This window comes from Calidris pugnax, unplaced genomic scaffold (genome assembly GCF_001431845.1).
Source record: "Calidris pugnax isolate Ruff unplaced genomic scaffold, ASM143184v1 scaffold41, whole genome shotgun sequence".
Taxonomy (NCBI): domain Eukaryota; kingdom Metazoa; phylum Chordata; class Aves; order Charadriiformes; family Scolopacidae; genus Calidris; species Calidris pugnax.
Genome location: NW_015094509.1, coordinates 29,107,795 through 29,122,152, shown reverse-complemented (window position 1 = coordinate 29,122,152; position 14,358 = coordinate 29,107,795). Strand labels below are relative to the sequence as shown.

Sequence of the window (14,358 nt, the reverse complement as noted above, 5' to 3'; positions counted from 1 at the left end):
GGATCTCAGGCACAAGATATAATGGTTCCTTCTGGCCTCACAAGTGCTGACTTTCCTTGTCTCCCCCTCTCTGATGTTCATTGCTCTGCAAAGAGACTACTTACATCAAATAAAACCAAGATGTGGCTACAGCACCTGTTGCTGCGATGCTGGGAGTGATGATGAGGTGATAAATTTGGTCTGCTACCTCTTGCTGTCAACCGGTTCCCCCCATTCCACTCAATGGTTTCTCTTCAACTCTTGTTCTCACTGCTGTTAAGACCCTTGGAGCTGTTTAAAAGCTTTCATGGAAGAAAAAAAAAATGAGGATTCTTCTCCCTGACCTCCTCTGGACTTTACTTCTCTCATCTGAAATTTGCTGTTGAATTTAGAGGCTGTGTCTACATCACGTTACCATGAAAGGACCCATACAATGACAGCAACATCAGCTCATCTGTTGACCACTTGCACCTTGCAATCACTCTGACTTGCACTTTTCCCTGCAGACTGCAGCCCTGTCCTCTTACCCTGTATTGTGGTAGGCTGGTGGAAATCATGTTCATACCCACCCACCCAGCCAGGAACACAGCTGGGCCAATTTCCTTCCCTATAAACTTGCACTTTGCACTCACGGATGTCATTCCCTGACACTTAGATCTACCTCAGTCTATCTGTTGGCTTGAAGCAAACAGGAGGCTAATCAGAATCTACCTGACACAGCAACTCTAGGGAGGAGAAAGTGGGAATCAATTTTTATAATATGTGTTTGGCACTACATAATAGATATAACTCTAAATGCAAGCCATAAAGTTGGAGAGGCTTATAAATTAAATCCATTCTGTCCCTTTTAACTAAAAAGTGACCTTACCATAGAATTAAATATGGTTTTTATCCAGTGATCTATGGAGCTGTAAAAGTGGCTGATTGTTGCAGTGAGATGTTATAGCACGGAGAGGAGCCCCTAGATAGGCATCTCCACACAGCTCAGCCCATGTGCTGCTGCTTGGTTTATAATTAACACAGGGTCACTAAACGGCTGGAGATTTCACCCCTCTCCTTGCCAGAAGAGGGTGACCACGTCCCTGCTGGGAACAGTCCCTGGCCAGGCTGTCCTCTGAACTCTGGCCAGATTTGGGATGGGAGAGCGCTGCCTGAGCAGGACCGAAAACACCGTCGGGGTATGTTCTAAAAATCAAACTGTCTGCATGAATGCACGGCACTTTTTGGATCTGTGTCCTGTCCCTGTTGAGTTTACTGAACCCTAACTACAGCGCAGGAGGGGGAGAGGATTAGAAAGTACCCTGGGGTTCAGCAAAGTGCCATAGTGGTGGAGAAAAGGGGCGTGGATGGTCCTTGATTGCTTAAGTGCTGACTCCATCCCCCTGCTCCAATAATCATACAGGAGAGTCTGAAATACAAAAGGCTTGACATTGGAATCCAGCCCGGAGGACACAATTTAGGATGCTCCTGAATGCTTTTGAATGGCTAGAAATTATCAGGCTTTGTCTCACAAGAAGATATGGTTTCGAAGACTCCGCTGGGTTACAGGTTGGCATTCATGCATATAGGCTCTCAGAGCCTGCAGGAGATTCGATGCTCCAAGGAACATAATCAACAAAGGATTGAAGGCAGTTCGACTTCCAATCAGTACGACAGCAAAGAAAATCACTTCCCCCATGCCACGGGTGAAACAGATGCTCAGGGAAGTCAGTGGTGTGTTTCCTCATCACTACTGAGAAGTGGTGCAAAGGAGGAGCCAAGATCCTTCCCGGCTATTGAAAGTCACTGAAGCTTGGACAAAAAAAAGTGCTGCCAGGTCTGTCTGACTCCTCTATGTGTGCACTGGACCCGTGTTACTCTGTGAGCCACGAGCCTCCATCAAATGGTGAGAGTGGATTCAACCCAGATGGGCCAACAGCATATTGGAGCCTCAACTGAGATGCCACACTCCACTGGGCAACACATTGACCTTGACTACTTGTGGGCCAAGCCACCCAATGCAAACCCACCTCCCTGTAAGGCTGCCCCCTGATGTCAATGGCTCCCTTCTCGGAGCCTCCATCAAATGGTGAGAGTGGATTCAGCCCAGATGGGCCAACAGCATATTGGAGACTCAACTGAGACGCCACACTCCACTGGGCAACACATCAACCTCGACTACTTGTGGGCCACCCACCCAATGCAAACCCACCTCCCTGTGAGCCTGGCCCCTCATGTCAATGGCTCCCTTCTCACTTTGTTCCTTCTTTTTTTCCTGGACACCAATTATTTATTATTATTTGGATCAATTGTGACGTTTCTGTCTGCAACTGTACTGCTGAACCACCCAGGGACAGAGCCTGGGCTCAAGAACTGTCTGATGGCCATCCATACTGTATAATTATTACCAAGACAATGCCAGGCACTACCCAGGGGACAACATGGACCAGGGACTATTGCTAATAGAGAGACTAAGCCACAGGTGGGGAGAGAGAGAGAACTTAGTCCTGTAGCAACAAGTTGCACTGTGCCACTTGGTCAAGAGCAAGCCCCGGCATGTACTGTTGATTAATATTTGATGTGATATTTCATTGACTTCAAATCTGCAGGGATTCAGGCCCCCGCACACGCTAGAGGTGCTGGGACAGCAAAGCACTTGCAAGGATTAACTAGAAAGAAAAGAAACTCTGATTGTGCCCTGGTAAAACCCACGTCCACTCCTGGAATAAGAAGGAAACATCTTTTAAAAGTTGATTTTACAGAGCAAAACAATGCTCAGCCTCAGCCAGAGGCTGTCATGGTGCTAACAGCATCATCATATTTGCCCAGATTTCCTCACTATTCCCTCACCTTGAATATTTACCCATGTTAGAGCTTTTCTTCTTCAGGGGGAAGAATAGTTAATGTTTTATTAAGCCTCAGCCACTTTTGGAGTCTCTGCTATGGATTCTATGAAATAAAGGGAAACAACCATTAATCAGGAACTGGTGCACTGAGTTGGGCTGGTCTTCCACCTCCCAGTTCTGCCTGCCTGTCACACCAGTAAGAGAATGCCAGGCTTTGTGCTATTACCACTTCAAAGCTCTTTATGGGTAGTGTTTGGCAAAACCCAAATACAGTCACCATCCAGGACCTGCAATGGATCAAGTCAAGGACATCTGGAAGACTCACCAGCAAGAGTCCCTGTGTCCAAAGAAAGTAAGGAAAAAATAAAAAAAACCCAAAATTTCAAGCTTTGAAACTGCAGTTGGATTTCCACAGAAAATTCATGTGCTTGCATACCAACTTTTTGTCAGCTTAGAGCTCTCCATCCTCACTGTTTCTTCCAAAGTAATACCTGGAGGCACCAACAAAGAGTTGGAACCCATTATAGCAAAAAAAGACCAACTTCCCTAACCTCATGAACCCCCAATCCAAATTTTTCTGAGGTTGAGTGTACCTAGGAAAGGGTGCAAAGAAACTCAGAGCCCAGAGATGGCAACAGCTCCCCAGGAACTTCACAGAGGATGAGCTGGAGATGAAGTAAGATCCCCAGGCCACATGATGTTGACCTCATCTCTGCCAATGTTTCGCTTTCCACCTAATTCAAGCCATAAACCAACCAGCTGCCTCTGTGCTCAGGAGCTCTACGTTGGCCGTGTTCATACCCAGTGCTGTTCAACGCACGGTGATCAAGTGATGCAAACCTAAAAGAGCTCATCAAGAAAAGCTCAGAGACAGCAGCCACTGTTAGTCAATAATTTGGGAAGGAATAAAGCACAATGACTTTAAATTATTCACCATGTTGATGACCCAGGAAACAGCCAGGCTAGTTGCCACAGGAACAGAGAAAATAAGGGTATAGGCAGAGCCCCAGCTGCCAGTATTTGATGAGGACTTGGCAGCTGGACAGAAAAATTACACCACCCAAGTCACCTTCCAGCCTAGAAGCCAATTTGCACAGCTAACCCCCCCCCCCCTTTCCAATTACTCCTTCTCTGACTATCCAAGGGGTTGCAGCGATCAGACCGACTCCTTCAGAAAAGGACATCTGAGTGGCAGGATGGGCCACCGAGTGGAAAGTACAAGCTGAGCAGCATCATTAATTCTCCACCCCATTTCTGGCATTTGCACTAGGGTGATTGATTTATTTTTTTGCCCCCCCCCCCCTCCTCCTCCTCCCCAGCTACAAATAACTTCCACAGGGAGATTACGCTGTCTGCTCTGTAATCAACAGCAACTTCAAAAGGGCTTAGCGCTACAAGGAAACCTCAGAGGGCCTGTGTTAAGTGGGAAACAAACACAGCCTTTGGGCTGTAATTTGAGGTGGGAGGCTGGGGTTTTAATAAGCACATCTCTAGGGTGTGCTGTGCACCTTGCGGTTCTTAAACCGCGCTTACGAGCGGAGGAAGTTGCAGGAAGACTTTTCAGTCCACGTGAAAGGCAGCCATGTCTTTTGTGAAGCTGGTGTGAAGTATGTAGTTGTGCATGGTAGTTGTATTTAGCACCATTGTTCCTAAGCCCTCCCCAGCACCACCACCCGCATACAAGCAGAGCCTGGTGACCCAGCTCCAGAACCGGGAAGAGTTGTGTCCTATTTAGATCCTTTTGGGCGAGAGACGGAAGGTGAGAAAAATCACTGCTTTGTCCCACATTCCCTCACCCCACAAGATGGAAACTGTTGTGGCAAGTTCCTCTGCAAATATATTTGAAACCTATTCAAGATAGGGAAGAGAAAAGTGTTTCAGTTCTCTGAACTTTTTAAGATGAGCTCCAATCCAAGAAACTGTCTTTGCACATGCTGGGAACTGGAAGGAATCACAGCCATCTTCCTCGTCTCCAGCACTACAACCCACATCATACCTGGTGCTATGCCCACAGTCACTCTAGGATGGTCTTAGAGGTCCTTTTGTGAAGAACTTTGCTACTAATCAGAAGTCAAAAGCCAGACCAAGCACGGGAGGGACCCACCAGCCATCAGCCCCACAGAACCAGGAAAAAGGAGCTGTTGTAACTTGTGGTGGAGGATCCTCCCTTTCCACATCCCAGAAAACTCCCCTCAACTGCCTGAATTCTTGGCTTTTCCCAGGAAAGCAGAGGAAGCTATTCACAACAAGGCTTCAGTGATGGAAGTAGAACATTTCTGATCAAAGATGCTGTAGCATTGTCACTGGCCACAGCCCAGCCAAAAATCCATGTAAGACTCCAGAGAGAGGAAGGGATATGGACTTACCAAGAGGGTCCTTGTCTAGAAAAGCGGGATTAAGTCAGCAGGACACCAAACCAAGGCTTTGTCCCAACACACAGAAAGGACAGACTCTGCTTTTCAAGGGGTAATAAGGCTGTCTTACACAGTGACAAAAGGTTTTGCTCTCACTCAAAATACCTCAATGTCCTTAGATATCAGCCCACAAATCTCAGTCCCCAGCAGATTTCCTGGCTTCTGAGATATCCAGCCCAAAGGGTGCCATCACACAGTCCCACCCTGGAGTTTGTCCTGCAAGACAGCCTTCAGTACTTTTCCCAGGACATCTTTGAATACCTTGCAGACTTTCTGCTCACCACATACAGACCAAAGAGCAGCTCCTGAGGGCAGCTAGGCCCAGTGGGGGTATCAAAGTCTGCAACACTCATGACCCATCTCCACAGAATCACAGATGCCTGAGGTTTGAAGGGACCTCTGGAAATCACCTCCTCCAACCCACTAAGCCATCTTCCTGGGTCTCGGTAAAGGGTCAGGCTCTGGACCAAGATTACTACATCTGGGGCCTTGCTACCAAAATGTCCCCTTCCAGAGACACTTCCATGTCTGTAGGCACTGCTCACAAAGAGGCAGTTGCCTAGTCCTTGAGGGATGCTGTCGGTAAAGGGTCAGGCTCTGGACCAAGATTACTACATCTGGGGCCTTGCTACCAAAATGTCCCCTTCCAGAGACACTTCCATGTCTGTAGGCACTGCTCAAAAAGAGGCAGTTGTCTAGTTCTTGAGGGATGCCATGGGTACGTCTACAAGCATCCTAACTCTCATGATAAAGGATACCTTCCTGATATTTCCATGCATCCTACTTAAATGGATTCCCCAGCTAACTGGCATTTTAGTGGGATCTCTCCTGGTTTCTCCCTTGCCCTCCCAGCCTTGCTGCACTTCTGACAGTCACCATCTCTCCTGCTGGTAGCAGAATCGTCTCCATCTGGAGAATCTGGAAGTCCCAGCAGCATTGCTATCCCTATTAACATATCTAAAAATCACACAGGACAGACAATATTTAACATTGTTCATGTTATTATTTGAAACATTCAGAATATGCAGCAAATGTGCATTCACTATTTCCTTCCTCCATTATTCCTTCACTTGCACTCTTGGCTGACCTGGAAGCGCTCAGATGGGGGATTGGAAGGGCAGTGCTCTGTCCCACCTGCTTCCTCTTCTGAGATGTGAGCAACTCAGGAACCCACTGGCCTTCTCTCCCTTGTGTTTCTCTACCCACCTGCTCTCTGGACATGATCCACATGGCCCTTATCACAAAGTCCTACGTTCTTTTGGGCTGGCTGCACTCACCAGAGCAGAGCAGGCACTAAACATACTTTGTCGTGCACTCTTCCTAAATTGAAACCACCCTTAGAGACATCAGAGTTTCCCTAGAAAGATGCTGTGCCTTGGGGAACATTTTCATGGCATGTCAGACCAGTAAGTAACTGTCTCATTGCCAAGCTCCATCCCAAGTGTAAGTGCCAAGAGAGTCCAGCCCTGCTCACAGGGAAGAGGTTCACTGCCATTTACACATTTAGCATCACCAAAGACCTAACAGACAGCAGTTGCACAGGCTTCTGGGTTACAGAGATTTTTCCCTCTTCCCATCCCTGATTTCTGCCATAAAAATCAGTTTCTTCTGTAATTTTACTTCCATAAACAGATATTCTTGGGACACACATGAGAATCAAAATCCCTTACCATTACCTGAATATGGCAAGCTTGCGTTAAGCTCCAAATACAAGTTGCTCACCCTCACCCCTTTTTTTGTATGCACAAAGGTGAGGAGCTTTTTGTCAGCAATTAACCCTTGTTTCAGCTCAATAGGGCTGATCAGATTGTAGAACAACATCTGAGAAGTGGAGATTAGCAGGCCAAGCTCTTTAGTACTTAAGGCGTCAATGCAGCTACTCAAAATCAGATTTCCCTTTCTTCACTGGCATTTCATTAAAGCCTTTTCAGGCAGTACTCTCCAACTTCCAGATACTTAAATCAGGTGATAGAGAAAAGCTTCTCCTTTTCTTTTTTTTTTTTTTTAGTCTGGGAAATGGCAACAGAGTGTGTCTCAATCATGGTCAGAACAAAAATCATGCCTAGAAAACATGCATAAATGTGTGTACATGTCTGCACACATACACTTGTGCATAGCTTCAGTAGAGCTGACCAGAGCATGAGCATGCAAAGGATTTAGTAGCACGGTTCAAGGAGGGGGAAAATTCTCTTAAAGCAGGAGCTGAGTCCAGAAATAGATTGTGAGAGGATCAATTTTTGCTGCATACTGATTTATTCAAACCCTCCACAGTGGCAAAGCCCTCTATAACAAAATATCTGATTACAGGACTATGACCATAAATTCCACACACCCTCAAGCAATGGCCAATGAATAACTGACTTGTTAAGGGAATGAACCTGCACAATGAATAAATCTACCAACAGGGCTTTCAATACAAAAGACCCCATCGGGACAAATTTCCTTCTGAAGGTGTATCGACTTTCATGTGTAGGAACCAGCAGATATTTGTTTCCAGAGAAGATAGCCATTGTTAGATTGCTGCTAAACAACATATAGAATAAAACAGACTGCTACCCCAGGCTTAATCTACGTGCTTACCAAAGTGGGCTGGACTATACAAAGGAACATTTTGCAGAACAAAGTGTTATACAAGGTCTCCTGAAAAAAACACGTGTTTAATCCAGAGGGAACCCAAGGCAGGTACAACAGACTTCCCAATCCTCAGCTGTAGAAAGGTATCAAGAAAATAAAGATTGAGAAAGAACAAGAAAACATGAGTCAGGAGGACCGTTGAAGGATGGAGATGCATTCACAGCCAAAGCACAAGAAGAATAATTCATGCCTGGCACTTGGCTGGTGCCCTTCATCTCAGAATCACAAAGGAATTGTTGTTTGACCAAGTCTGTTTGAACGGCTGGCAGAGAGCCCCATTGGGAAGGAGGAAGCCAGGCATCCCTGTTTTACAGATGAGAACACCAAAGTGCAGAAAGACCGATGTCTAAATTAATTGTGATCTGAACCCCTGGTCTAAGACTCATGCTTTGGCAATGGGTGAGATCAGCCCTACAATGCTCTTGGCCCTTAGTGAGGTTGAAGCTACAGCATCTTCTAAATTCAAGCCATGGGGTTTTGTGCTTGGTAGACCAAGCTTCCAGTGGCTTGTGGAGCTTAAACGAGCAGCTGAGAGGTCCACAAGAAAACAGCAGCACAGACGGGACAGAGACAAAATGTTTCAGCTCCAGATCTATTCCAGCATGGAAATCATGATGACCCCTTCCCTGAAAGCATTTAGAGAGAGATCTACGCTAACTCTCAATGAATATGGAATAGGTAGGTCTGCCAGGAATGGGATAGTCCTAATATCTGGCAGAGGGAAGAGAGAAAAAAGCCATTTTGCAAACAGCAAGGGCTTCGTTACAGGCCAGCTGAACTCAAAAACTGAGGAAACAACTCCATCTAGCAAAGCCAGCCTGATAACAGGCAGGAGACAAGGTGAGCACGCGGGTGGGAGTGCTGAAGTCGTAGGACGAGGTGTCACAAGGCCTGTGCCTGACCAGAACTGGATGTTCAGAAAAGGAGCTTAGCAATAATGTATACTGGTGCATGCACAAAATGGTGTCCCAAATATGTGCAGGATTCCTCCATCCTTCTCTCAGACGAAATCAAGTCAGCAAGCAGAAGCTCTACCCAGAGTTAACCATCTCCCTAAAAACCTTTGGAAGGAGGATTTTTCATCCTTTATATACTTCAAAGATGCACTTAGGCTAAAATAGAAGGTACCACATAAGATTTTAGGCATCTGCTTCAATTTTTACCCCAAAATATTCCAAGCTAATCAAAAGTCCAGGTTTCTTCACAAGGTCTCTGTTCATTCTTCTTCCAGATACAATTTGCTTTCCCTGATCCCCCTTGTTCCCAGGGATAAGGCATGACTCCAAACACAGCACAGCTCACAGTTTCAACAGCTCATTTATCATCAGCTGGTCCCTCCTTGATCAACTTTTTATGAAGGGATATTTTGGAAAAAAACAAGGCAGAGGGAGTAGGAGAAGGAAAGTAGAAACAGTCCCTAGTTTAATTTTGATAACATTGGCAGGGGGTGATTCGCTCCAACAAATTAAAATCAGCAAATCTTCTCTCATTTTCTCTGACAGAGGTAACCAATTTAAATTTTCATAAAGGGGGCAGTGATGTGTGTCTTGGCGAGACAGAGTCACCAATCCAGCGTTCCTCTGATTTAAATATTACCTTTCCTTTAGTCCTTATTTTTTTATTCTTTGTTCTTCTTTCCCCTTCCCTAAGAGCTTCCTGGAGCAACATGACAGATTATCTCAGCATAATCAGACTAATACAAAACCTTTGCTCCAGGAATTTCTAAGCTCCAGATGTGACAACGAATGGATGTTCTAAAGGGTCCTCATTTCTGTTAGTTTTCCTTTTTTTTTAACAAGTACTGTTGTGTTTTGCAGCTGGAGCACACTGCAAACCCTATTAAAAAGCCAACTGTCACATGGCGTGCATGTGAGAGAAAGGGATGAACATGCTCCACATCAGTTGACCTACCAGAGAGAGCTCTCCAAGAGAGAAGTTTGGCTTCCAGTTGGTGGTTTCTTACGCTGTAATAAAATGCCACCAGTATTGGCTTGGGGATGGCGTGGTGCTGTGGAAGAATTGCCTTTTGGGCAGCAGGAGTGCTAAGAAGGGTGACAAGGCAGATGGGACCTCCTATACCAGGATGCTGGAGGATGCTAAAGATTGGGATGACATCTATGGTGGCCAAACAAGGGTTGCCGTAGCTCCCTGACATGGTGATTTGGGACTTAAAGGGCTGGTCCCCAGTGGATTTGGGACCTGAGAGGGCCACACATGAATCTAAATGAAAAGAGTGCATCTCAAGTCAACGGGGACTCCTGCCTCTCCAGTGTAGATGGGACACTGAAATACCGTTTTCCCTGACAGAGATGTGAAAACCACTGAGATGTAAAGAAGGAGATTCCTAATCCCACCTAACTGTGCCCTAGACCCTTTCTTCCCATGCTTCAGAGCCCCAAATCCCCATCCCACCAAAAATATATATATGGATAAGCTTCACCCCCCATCAGCAAGCTCCCTATGCTTTAGTCCAGCTTCACCCAAACACAAGCCTCCCCCTCCTGCCTTTCTTTCATCCCAGCACCTTCTGCAGACCCCAGGCAAGCAGAGAACTCAGGGAATTTGGGGAAGGAGCGGCGAGAAGAACCCAGGAGCATGGGCTGAGCTGAGGACCCCTGCGCTTTGCCTGCAGCCACATCCAGCCCTTCCCTATAACGTGCTGCGACACCGAGAAAAGAGAGCCTTCTGCAAACCTCCAGGCCAGGTGCCAGCTCCCTTCCCTCGCTCAGGGATGTGAATTTTCTCCACGGGGAGGAGGACGAGCTAGTTACAGAGACAGCCTGTCATCCATCTTGAAGAAAATACTTCTCTCTCTCTCTTTGCACCTCTCCTAGAAAGGTGGCCATCAGCCTGCCGCAAGCCCAGGATCGGGCCCAGAGAAAAAAAAAGCTTTGACTCATTTGTTTACCAGCTCAGGTTTCCTGGAGCTAATTAATGAGCCAAGCTGATACCCTGCAACAGGTATCGATGACAGGGGGATTTTCCTGCGTGCTTGCACTTGAGCTCCGGGAGAAGGCGAGTTTGGCTCTATGATCACACTGTGATCACATCCCTCCCTCCCAAAAAAAGGGGAGAAAATAAAAGCCATCTGCAGGCACCACGGGGAAGCCCCTCCATCATCTTCCTCCCCGGGAGCGATGATGGGGCACCATTCCTGCTGGACGATACTCTGGGCTGACTCCCAGGAGCAGAGCGATTGGGCATTCCCGGTTTCCCATTTGTAGGGAGAAAAGGCTGGGACCCAGCCCCCGAGAAAGCCCCTGGGGCTGGGGGCTGTTTTCCTCCCCCCCCCATCACCCCCTCACCCTCGCCCGGCGAGCACTCTGGAGAGCCCAGAGCTGCCCGAATAGCCTCAACCCCCATCACCCCCTCACCCCTACCCGGCGAGCACTCTGGAGAGCCCAGGGCTGCCCGAATAGCCTCAAAAAAGCTCAAACTGGGGAGAAGCGGGGTTGGGGGGGATAAAACATGCGGAGGAGTATGTTAAAAAAAACATGCGGGGTGGGGGGGGGCTGGAAGAAGCCCCTGGGAAGGTGATGCTGGCGGAGTGGGGGAAAAACCCCGTGTTTCGGGTGCGGGGGGTGTGAGGGAGCCCTTATTGCGAGCTCCAACCGTCTTGGGAGGGGAGGATGTATTTTTTGGGATGGGGGGGTAAGGGTAAGGGGAAAGGGGGGGGGTGGGTACCACTCCGCCGGGCTGTACCGAGCGCTCCGGGGGCGGCGGGCGGCGATAACCGGGCTGCGAGCGCCACCTCCCCGCCGCTCGCCGCAAGCCCCGGCTGTCCCCCCCGCTACCAAAAAGATTTGGGGTGTTTGGGGAAGGGGGAGGTGGGAAATGGACCTTGAGATTAGGTTGAAGTGCCCCCTCCCACCCTCTTTCCCAGCCTCTCCCGACCTCTTCCTCCTATGGGGAGGAAGAAGGGTGTTTGTATGGGGGTGCCGCTAAGTTTGGGGGGGGGTTGTTTGGTGTAGGGGGGTGCTGCAAGGGAGGGAAGGGGTCTGTGTGTGTCCCAGATCACCCCTCAGTGCCTTCAAGTTGGAGGGCAACACGGCTCTCCTTGGGGGGCACAAAGCAGTGGGATAAAGGGGTGCTCCCCACGCCTCAGATGCTGCCTTGGGCTACACCTTGGGGATGTGACTGGGGTACAGGAGCCTCTGTACACACACACACCCCCTTCCCAGTCCAGGTATGGGGTCTGGCACACCTCCCCTGCCTCAGTTTCCCTCTTGTAAGGGGAATAAGCGTACAGCCCTGTGGAAAACCACCCCACTCTACAGTCAGTCTTTCCCTGAGCCTGTCCATCTTTGCTGGTCAATTATGAGGGGGCTCCAAGCCTCTATCCCTGCACCCGGGGCTCTGCAAACACTATCCCAAGTGCCACGGAAAGGGCCAGGAGACCTGCTCCTTCCCTGTCCTGCTCCTTCCCTGCCTGTGCCTTAACCCCATCCAGTCCCTGCCTGGCCTTCCCCCTCACTCTCCGCAGCAGAAGGGATGCTGCACCCTGACCCCACTATAACACACCGAGCAGAGCATGGGGGTCCCTTCTTTCCCCCCCAACACACAGCTCAGCACCCCTGCTCTCCCCATGTCCCTCTGCTGCAGCTGAGACCCACCGGGCAGGATGTCCTTCCCTCTCAGCCCCCTGCTTGTCCCCTGCTTTAGCCCCCTGGCCACCCTGTCCCCTGGCAGTGCAGCTTGGCTGAGAGCTGGTGCAATTCCTCACCCCCCTCCCAGGCTAAAAAACCACCCCCCCACTCTGCCCTGCGACCTCCCTCCTCTTCCTCAGCCAGATCTTGGGGCACGGTAAGGACTGCGGGACCCAGGTTAATGAGTCATTAATTAATTAGGGACCCCACTTAATATGCACGGGGAGTTGTTTGTTTCCTTTAGCAGCCCGGGCTCTTTGGATGAGATCCCAGCCCTGCGAAGCCTCCCAGCCTCATCTCCCAGCTGATAATAGATAATACAGATATTTCAGCACCAGCCAAAGCAGAGTCATCATCATTAATACACAGTCCTCCCTGCTACGCGGCGGAGGTCGCCAGTCAACGCCGCGGAGTGCCCAGGGCTCGTCCCTCCTGGCTTTCCTTAAGCTTTACGTGGCCAGGAGAGAGCAAACCTATAGCTCATCAACAGGTAAAGGGGCCCGGGGGGTGGTGGGTGCACCCAGCACCCTGACTACCCCCCTGGGAGAGCATCCTCCCAGGGAGCAGGGGCTTTGGAGGCGCTGCGATATTCGCTCCGCCACGCAGGCAGGTTTTGGCATCTGTCAAAGTAGCTTCGCTCTTCCTCTTTCTCCCCCCTCCTCTTCTTCTCCCCCCCCCTTTTCCCCTCCTCCTCCTCCCTCAGCCATCAGCTGTCAGCTGGCCCTGGAGCTCGCCAGACCCAGCACCGGAGCTGGATTGAGCTTGAGCCCCAGAAAGCCCCAATTCTGAAGGGATGGGGGGGTCAAGGGATGCGGGGAGGGGGATGAGGGTCTAATTTGCCCTCCATCCCTTTGACCTTGCCTTGAGGCTCCCCTCCCCACCACCTCCTCTCCTTGCAACCCATTCATGGGGGGGTCGTTTCCTTGGCCAGGGCAGGATGAGGGACACCAACGTGAGTCACAAGCCGAAGGTACCTTGCAGAGTTGATCTGCAACCCGTGCCTTCGATTGCCAGGGGACTGCTGCCTTCTCTCAGCCAGGACCGGGGCACAAGCAGGCTAAAAAGTCCCTCGGAAAGCCCTACCTGCTCCTTTCTACCCCGTTTTTTTTTTCCTTCCAGCCTTGGCAGAGCCATGGCTGAAATACCTCTCTGCGAAAGAAAAGTCTGAAGATGCATCAACAGCCACCCTCCATCAGCGAATGTCAGGCCGTGAAAGGGAAGGGGGCGGTGGGGGAAGAGGGAGAGACAAATTTTGCGATTCATTCCCACACAGGGTGATTCAGAACAAGATGCTTTGTAATTACGCATCCCTGATGGAGACTCCTTCTCTCTCTCTCTCCACCACCACACACACACGCACACCCCAAAAAGAAAGGCTAAGCCATGCCTGGGTGCCAACATCCCCCCAGGAGCCCAGCTCCAGGAGCAATGTGTGTGTGTGTGTGTGTCTGTGCCACACTCTGATCTTTACACAGTCTAAAGGCTCATTTTCTCCTACAATGAGAAGGTAAGTGCCGATAAACGGCACTGAGAGGGGGGATATTAGGAGCTCATCAACTCCCCAGCCATCGCCTCCAGCCCTGGGAGGCGGCAAAACAATTAACGACCCCACACACAACCTCCCCCCCAAAAAAAAACTCTTCAAGGAAAAGGAGAAGGAGCTGGGATGGGGGCAAATTCACGCCTGGGGCGGGCAACTGCCTATCCCTCCGAGACTTTGTTTGCCAAGGCTGCAGGCTGAGGAGTCCCGGAGCCCAGGGCTACCCAAAAAAGGCACCGAGGCTTCCCAGCACTTTGCAGTTGAAGCCCGGCTGGCTCTGCAGCTCTCCCGCCGCGATCCCCCTCTTCCCTCGCCTCCCT

At 49.6% G+C, this 14,358-nt stretch overlaps 1 protein-coding gene across 1 annotated transcript in view; it reads right to left on the bottom strand.

Annotated features, from left to right (window-relative positions):
• The window catches only part of LOC106902057 (brain-specific angiogenesis inhibitor 1-like), an 83,246-nt gene that overhangs the window by 67,768 nt on the left and 1,120 nt on the right, over nt 1-14,358 (bottom strand). The gene's annotated exons all lie outside the window — the stretch shown is intronic.